Below are 9,351 nucleotides of genomic sequence, written 5' to 3'. Positions count from 1 at the left end.
CTGTTGTGGAAAGTATTGTTGATGTTATTTATTTTGGCAAATTGAATTATTTGGCCACTTGAGGTGAAAATTATGATATATTGTAATATTGATACGCATGCGGTGGTAAAAGGTCTGGGTGTTAAAACGCATGCGGTGAGATAAAGGTGGCTTGATACGCATGGCTAGTAGAGGAACTATTAGAAGTCATGCGGTGTGATAAGGGTGGCTAAAACGCGGGATGCTATTTCGAGAAAATTATTTTTCTTTAAAATTAAATGTGAAGGCTCTCGTGGTGATATAAGGAAAATGAGATATTGTGAATTTATTTATGATTTGGGACTACGAGGCGGTACCTCGGGAGTGCCCTTTTTGATATTGATTTATGGCCACAGTTGCATTTGATTATTGTTGTGATTATCTTAAAGTTGAAAAGAATTCTGTTTTGTTTCCACGAGGTATTTTTGCCATTATTTTGCGTAGTTAATGGGTGACATACTACTTGCTGATTCATTTCCATTGTCATTTTATTTTTATTATATTGTTAAACATTTAACCTTGTCTTTTATTATTATAGTAGGGCCTGACATGACCTCGTTACTACTCTACCGAGGTTCGGCTTGGTGCTTACTAGGTACCGCTGTGGTGTACTCATACTACGCTTCTGCACATCTTTTTGTGCAGATCCAGGTACATCCTACCAGTCCAGACATCAATGAGCTACCTGTGTACGGAGACTTCGAGGTATATCTGCCAGCGTCCGCAGACTCCGGAGTCCCCTTCTATCATTATTATGTTGCTTCCTTATTTTTATTAGACCCTGATATATAGATACATTAAAGATAAATTCTTAGAAGCTTGTAACTTATTTCTACCGGGTTTTGGGAGTTATAATTATGTGAATTTGAAGATAATTTATTTTAGATTTCTATTGTTATTCTGCATTGATAGGCTTACCTAGTCTTAGAGACTAGGTGCCATCACGACATCCTACGGAGGGAATTTGGGGTCTTGACAAGTTGGTATCAGAGCTCTAGGTTCATAGGTGTTATGAGTCACAAGCAGGTTTAGTAGAGTCTCGCGGATCGGTACGGAGACGTAAGTACTTATCTTCGGGAAGCTATGGAGATGTTAGTAAATATTCACTTCTTTGATTCCTTATCATGCGCATTTGTTGACTTCAAAATTTTTAAACCATTGTCTTTCTATTCTCTCATAGATGGTGAGGACACGCACAACTGGATCCGATGATAAGACACTCGTGCCCTCTGTTGGAGCCGCAAGAGGCCGGGGTCGGGGCAGAGGCCGTGCCAGAGGCTGAGGAAGACCACGCAGTGCAACCAGAGCACCTGCACAAGCTGCTGCAGCAGAGCCACCAGTAGCTCTAGTTGGAGAACAGACACCTGAGACGCATGTTACTACCCATGCACTTCAGGAGACTCTTGCCCAGTTTTTGAGCATGTTTCGCACTATAGCTCAGGCAGGGCTAATTCCACTTGCTCCTGCCATATCCCAGGCTGGGGGAGGAGCACAGACTCTCACCGCCCCTACTCCCGAGCCATAGGCCCAAGTTGACCATGCCCCAGAGGTTATACCAGTACAGCCAGTTGTCCCAGTTCGGCCTGAGGTTAGGGCAACAGTTTCAGAGGAGGAGAAGCTCAGGCTCGAGAGGTACAAAAAGTGCCACCCTCTCACATTCAGCAGTTTAGCTACAGAGGATGCTTAGGGTTTTCTGGAGGAATGTTACCGCATCCTCCATACCATGGGTATTGTGGATTCCAGTGGGGTTTATTTCATGGAATTCCAGCTTAGAGGAGCGGCCTACCAGTGGTGGCGGGCATATGAGTTAGATAGTCCGACTGAGGCAGCTTCACTTACTTAGACTCAATTTTCTGATATGTTCTTGAGGGAATATGTTCCTCAGAGTCTTAGAGATGCATGGCGCGTAGAGTTTGAGCAGCTGCGCCAAGGTTCTATGACCATGTCAGAATATGCAATCCAATTCAGTGATTTGGCTAGGCATGCACCAGCCTTGGTTGCAACCGTTCGAGAGCGGGTTCGCAAATTTATTGAGGGTCTCCACTCTAGTATCAGATTCAGTATAGCCCGAGAGCTAGAGATAGACATCACATACCAATAGGTGGTGTCAATTGCTAGGATATTGGAAGGTATGCGGATCCGGGAGAGGGAAGAGAGGGAAGCTAAGAAACCCCGAGTTTCTAGCACATATAATAATTCTTGTGCCCCAGTTGCAACCTGTCATGGTAGAGGTTATATGAGCCGTCCTATTCATTCAGCACTTCCAGCTTCCAATGATATTCCGGCAACTCCCAGACCTCAGGTTCCATATTATGCACCGCCAGTGTTTTCTGTACCTTCTGTACGGGGTGCCTTCCGCGGGCAGTCTAGTCGATTAGTCCCGAGCCAGTCTCAGCAGCCACATCCTCCGAGGGATTATTTTGAGTGTGGTGACACTCGTCATATCATGAGGGATTTCCCCAAACGTAGGAGGGGTGCACCTCCACAGGTTTCTCAGGCCCCATCTATTCCACAGGGCCCTCAGGCTTCTCAGGCCATAATTACTGCACTAGTTGCCACTCCACCTGCACAGCCAGCTAGAGGTGTAGGTCGGACAGGTAGAGATCTCCCTAGAGGGGGAGGCCAGGCCAGATATTATGCCCTTCCTGCTAAGACAGAGGCTGTTGCATTTGATTCTATTATCACAAGTATTATTCCGGTCTGTCATAGAGATGCATCAGTTTTATTTGATCCAGGCTCCACTTATTCTTATGTGTCATCTTATTTTGCCTCGTATTTTGGCGTATCTCGTGATTCCTTGAGTTCTTATGTTTATGTATCTACACCCGTGGGTGAATCTATTATTGTGGACCGTATGTATCGGTCGTGTTTAATTGTTATCAGTGATTTTGAGACCATAGTTGATTTATTATTGCTCATTATGGTGGATTTTGATATTATTTTGGGCATGGACTGGTTGTCGCCCTATCACGCTATCCTTGATTGTTACGCCAAGATGGTGACGTTGGTTATGCCAGGTCTACTGTGGCTAGAGTGGAGAGGTACCTTGGATCATGTTCCTAGCAGGGTTGTTTTATTTCTTAAGGCTTAACGAATGGTTGAGAAGGGGTGTGATGCGTATCTGGCCTATGTGAGAGATGTTAGTGTTGATACTCTTACCATGGAGTCAGTTCCTAAAGTAAGGGATTTTCCTGATGTATTTCCAGCGAATCTTCCGGGTATTCCACCCGATAGGGATATTGACTTTGGCATTGATTTGTTACCGAGCACTCAGCCCATTTCTATTCCACCATATCGTATGGCCCCAGCATAGTTGAAAGTATTAAAAGAACAGTTACAGCAGTTGCTTGATAAGGGCTTCATTCGGCCCAAGGTATCGCCTTGAGGGCTCCTGTCTTATTTGTGAAGAATAAGGATGGTTCTATGCGGATGTGTATTGATTACCACCAGCTGAACAAGGTTACAGTGAAGAACAGGTATCCATTGCCACGTATTGATGACCTATTTGATCAGATTCAGGGTGCCAGAGTGTTCTCTAAGATCGACTTGCATTCAAGCTATCATCAGTTGAAGATTCGGGAACCAGATATCCCGAAGACTGCTTTTAGGACTCGGTATGGTTATTATGAGTTCCTTGTAATGTCATTTAGGCTAACTAACACCCCAGCAGCATTTATGCACTTAATGAATAGTGTATTTTAGCCCTATCTTGATTCTTTTGTCATTGTGTTTATTGATGACATTCTGGTGTATTCCCAGAGTTGGGAAGATCATGAGCAGCACCTGATGACTGTGCTTCAGACTTTGAGAGAAAAGAAGTTATATGCCAATTTTTTAAAGTGTGAATTCTGGCTTGATTCAGTGGGAGTTTTGGGCCATATAGTTTTGTGTAAGGGGATTAAGGTAGATCCGAAGAAAACTGAGGCAGTGCAGAGTTGGTCCAGACTATCCTCAGCTACGGAGATCCGGAGTTTCCTTGGTTTGGCAAGGTATTATCGCCGATTTTTAGAGGGTTTCTCTTCTATTGCTCCACCTATGACCAAATTGACCCATAAGGGTGCTCCGTTCAGGTGGACCGAGGAATGTGAGGAGAGCTTCCAAAAGCTCAAGACAGCTTTGACTACAGCCCCAGTGTTGGTATTACCTACAGGTTCAGGGTCTTATACTGTGTATTGTGATGCGTCGTGTATTGGTCTCGGCGCAGTGTTGATGCAAGACTGTAGGGTGATTGCCTACGCATACAGACAGTTAAAGGTACATGAGAAGAATTATCTGGTCCATGACCTTGAGTTAGCATCTATTGTTCATGCCTTGAAGATTTGGCGGCATTATTTGTACGGTGTCCATTGTGAGGTCTACACCGATCACCGGAGTCTACATCATCTATTTAAACAGAAGGATCTTAATTTGCGGCAGTGGAGATGGTTGGAGTTGTTTAAGGATTATGATATCACCATTCTCTATCATCCCGGGAAGGCCAATGTAGTGGCCAATGCCTTGAGTCGGAAGGTGGAGAGTTTGGGCAGCTTAGCATATTTACCGGTAGCAGAAAGGCGTTTAGGCTTGGATGTTCAGGCCTTGGCCAACCAGTTTGTCAGGTTGGATATTTCCAAGTCGAGCCGAGTCTTGGCTTGTGTGGTTTCTCAGTCTTCTCTTTATGATCATATCAGAGAGCGTCAGTACGATGACCCCCATCTGTTTGTCCTTAAGGACATAGTTCAGCACGGTGATGCCAAGGAAGTCACTATTGGAGATGACGGTGTATTATAGATACAGTGCAGGCTATGTGTGCCTAATGTATATGGTTTGCGTGAGTTGATTCTCCAAGAGGCTCACAGTTCGCGGTACTCCATTCATTCGGGTGCTACAAAGATGTATCAGGACCTGAGACAGCACTATTGGTAGAGGCGGGTGAAGAAAGACATAGTGGAGTATGCAGCTCGGTGTCTCAATTATCAGCAGGTAAAATATGAGCATCAGCGGCCAGGTGGATTGCTTCAAAAGTTAGAAATTCCATAGTGGAAATGGGAGCGGATCACTATCGATTACGTTGTTGGGCTTCCACAGACTCAGCGGAAGTTTGATGCAGTTTGGGTGACTGTGGATAAGCTGACCAAGTCAGCTCATTTCATTCCTGTGATGACTACCCATTCTTCCAAGCAGTTGGCTCAAGTCTATATTCGCGAGATTGTCAGACTTCATGGTGTACCGGTATCTATCATCTCTGACCGGGGTACATAGTTTACCTCATAGTTTTGGAGGGCTGTACAGCGAGAGTTGGGTACTTATATGGAGTTGAGTACAACATTTCACCCTCAAACAGACGGGCAGTCCGAACGCACTATTCAGATATTGGAGGATATGCTTCGTTCGTGTGTGATAGATTTTGGGGGTGCTTGGGATCAGTTCTTGCCACTCGCGGAGTTTGCTTATAATAATAGCTACCAGTAAAGCATTCAGATGGCTCCGTATGAGGCTTTGTATGGGAGGCGGTGCCGGTCCCCAGTGGGTTGGTTTGAGCCAGGTGAGGCTAGGCTATTGGATACTGACTTGGTTCAGGATGCTTTAGAGGAGGTCAAAGTGATTCAGGAATGACTTCGCACGGCGCAGTCTAGACAGAAGAGTTATGCCGACAGGAAGGTTCGTGATGTGGTTTACATGGTTGGGGAGAAGGTTCTACTCAAGATTTCACCAATGAAGGGTGTGTTGAGGTTCGGGAAGAAGGGCAAGTTGAGCCCTCGGTATATTGGGCCTTTTGAGATACTTAAGAAGATCGGAGAGGTGGCTTATGAACTTGCTTTTCCACCTAGTCTATCAGGTGTTCATCCAGTGTTCCATGTATCCATGCTCCGAAAGTATGTCGGGGATCCGTCTCATATTCTGGATTTCAGTACAGTACAGCTGGATGGTAATTTGACTTATGATGTGGAGTCGGTGGCTATTTTAGACCGGCAGGTTCAAAAGCTGAGGTCAAAGAACATAGCATCAGTGAAGGTACAGTGGAGAGGCCAGCCAGTCGGAGAAGCTACTTGGGATATTGAGCAGGAGATGCGGAGCAAACATCCACACCTATTTGAGACTCCAGGTATAATTCTAAACCCGTTTGTGGACGAACGTTTGTTTAAGAGGGCGAGAATGTAACGACCCGACCGGTCGTTTTGAGTATTATAACCCCGTTCCCCCATTTACTGCTCAATTCATGCTTTACAATCGTTTTATGACTTACCGGATTAGTTGGTTCGGGTCTGGAAGGAATTCGGAGTGAAAGGAGACACTTAGTCTCATAATTGAAAATTTAAGTTAGAAAAGTCGATCGGATGTGGACTTATGTGTAAACGACCTCGGATTCAAATTATGATAATTCCAATAGCTCTGTATGGTGATTTTAGATTTAGGAACGTGTACGAAAAATTATTTGGAGGTTCGTAGTAGAATTAGGCTTGAAATGGCAAAAGTCGAATTTGTTGGAAGTTTGACCGAGGGGTTGAATTTTTTATATCGGGGTCAGAATTCAGTTCTGAAAATTTTCATATCTCTGTTAAATCATTTATGACTTGTGTGCAAAATTTGAGGTCAACCAGAATTGATTTGATAGGTTTCGACATCGAATGTAGAAGTTAGAAATTCTTAAGTCCTTTAATCTTGAATTGAGGTATGATTCATGGTTTTAGCATTTTTTTATATGATTTGAGGTTTCGACTAAGTCTGTATGATGTTATAGGACTTGTTGGTATGATTTGACAGGTCCTGAGGGGCTTGGGTGTATTGTTTTTGGATCATTGGTTGAGAGACTAGTAAGGTTAAAAAATTTGGGAGTTTGACCATGGTCAATATCGGGTAGAGATGACCTCTTTACAGTGTTTTGAGTGCGCGAGCAGGTCTGTAGCATATTTTATGATTGAAATTCATATATGGTTTGTGTCCGGGAGATTTTGGATGGTTAACGGATCAAAAATTGGACTTAAACAGCTGTTGTAAAAGCTGCTGCAATTTTTATTCTGTTGGAAATTCGGGGGCAGGACCGAACGAAGGCCGAGGACCGATCGAAGGCCGAGGACCGATCGAAGGCCGAGGATCGACTGAATGTCGAGGGCCTAGACAGAACTGTAAGTTATAAAGCAAGGAACTTCGTCCCATTTTCCATTTTTGACAAATTGGAGCATGGGGAGAGGCGATTTTTGGGAGATTTTGAGAGGAAACATCGGGGTAATTGTTCTTAACTCAACTTTGGATAGATTACCCAAATCCATCATTGTTTTTACCATTTAATTAGTGTTTTGAGATTGAAATTTGGAAAAATTTTAGAAATCTCATAAAAATGAATTTTTGAGATTTCGGTATCGATTCGGAGTCAGATTTGAGTGAAACTGGTACGGTTGGACTCCTAATTGAATGAGTTATCGGATTTTATGAGTTTCGCCGGATTCCGAGATGTGGGCCCCACGGGCGATTTTTTAGCTAATTTCGGATTTTATTGAAAAATGTAATATTTTCTTATGAAATTGATTCCTATAATTTTTGTTGACTGTATCGAATTATTTTGGCTAGATTCGAGCCATTCAGAGTTGGATAATCGAGGAAAAGGCCTACTAGTGGATTAAATTGGAGCAAGTCGAGGTAAGTGACTTGTCTAACCTTGTGTGGGGGAAATTTTCCCTAAGGATTGGTATTGATGTGATAATTGTAATGTGATGAAAGTCGTGTACACGAGGTGACGAGTGAGTACACAGGCTAAATGTGAAAGATTATATTTTTAAATTGTGTAGATCACTGTTGCATATTAATTAAATTATTAATTCTTGTTATATTCTCCATCATTGATCTGATTTATATACTTTAAATTTGCTTGACTTTCTCCTGCTAAATGTTTTTACCTGTTTAGCTGAAACTTGGTTTCTTTTATTCTGTGCATTATTTGAAGGTGGAATTTCTTTAATTTAAATATTATTAATATAAAGTATTTGATACTTTAAATTTGGAACTGAGGCAACGTATTAAAAAATTTTAAATATTATTTTTGCTGAGTTATTTATTCCCGAATATTTTGTGAGATTTTGTACTCATTGTGATTAAGCCGTGAGCTCCCTGTTGTGGAAAGTATTGTTGATGTTGTTTATTTTGGCAAATTGAATTATTTGGGCACTTAAGGTACAAATTATGATATATTATGATATTGATACGCATGCGGTGGTATAATGTCTGGGTGTTGAAACGTATGCGGTGAGATAAGGGTGGTTTGATACGCGTGGCTAGTAGGGGAACTACTAGAAGTCATGCGGTGTGATAAGGGTGGCTAAAACGTGGGATGCTATTTCGGAAAAAATATTTTTATTTAAAATTAAATGTGAAGGCTCCTGCGGTGATATAAGAAAAATGAGATATTGTGAATTTAATTATGATTTGAGACTACGAGGCGGTACCTCTGGAGTGCCCTTGTTGATATTGATTTATGGCCGCAGTTGCCTTTGATTATTGTTGTGATTTTCTTAAAGTTGAAAAGAATTTTGTTTTGTTTTCACGAGGTATTATTTGCCATTATTTTGCATAGTTAATGGGTGACATACTACTTAGTGATTCATTTCCATTGTCATTTCATTTTTATTATATTGTTAAACATTTCACCTTGTCTTTTATTATTCCAGTAGAGCCTGACTTGACCTTGTTACTACTCTACCGAGGTTAGGCTTGGTACTTACTGGGTACCGCTGTGGTGTACTCATACTATGCTTCTGCATATCTTTTTGTGCAGATCCAGGTATATCCTACCAGTCCAGACATCAATGAGCTACCTGTGTACGGAGACTTCGAGGTATATCTGCCAGCTTTCGCAAACTCCGGAGTCCCCTTCTATCATTATTATGTTGCTTCCTTATTTTCCTTAGACGCTGATATATAGATACATTGAGGATAAATTCTTAGAAGCTTGTGACTTATTTCTACCGGGCTTTGGGAGTTGTAATTATGTGAATTTGAAGATTATTTATTTCAGATTTCTATTGTTATTCCGCATTGATAGGCTTACCTAGTCTTAGAGACTAGGTGTCATCACGACATCCTACGGAGGGAATTTGGGGTCGTGACACTTACTCGAGGCCTCAAATCACATCAAACAACATCAAAGCTACGAATCGTACCTCGAATCGAACGTATGAGCTTTCAAATCTTCCAAAACTCGTGCCGAAACATATCAAATCAACCTGAAATAACGTCGAATTTTACATGCAAGTCCCAAATGACATAACTGAGCTAGTCCTACTCTCGTTATCGCATTGACCCCGATACCACCAAAGTCAACTCTCGGTCAAACCTCTCAACCTTCCAAAATTTTAACTT

This window comes from Nicotiana tabacum, chromosome 4 (assembly GCF_000715075.1).
Source record: "Nicotiana tabacum cultivar K326 chromosome 4, ASM71507v2, whole genome shotgun sequence".
In the NCBI taxonomy this organism is placed as follows: Eukaryota; Viridiplantae; Streptophyta; class Magnoliopsida; order Solanales; family Solanaceae; genus Nicotiana; species Nicotiana tabacum.
This window is presented reverse-complemented; position numbering follows the sequence as displayed.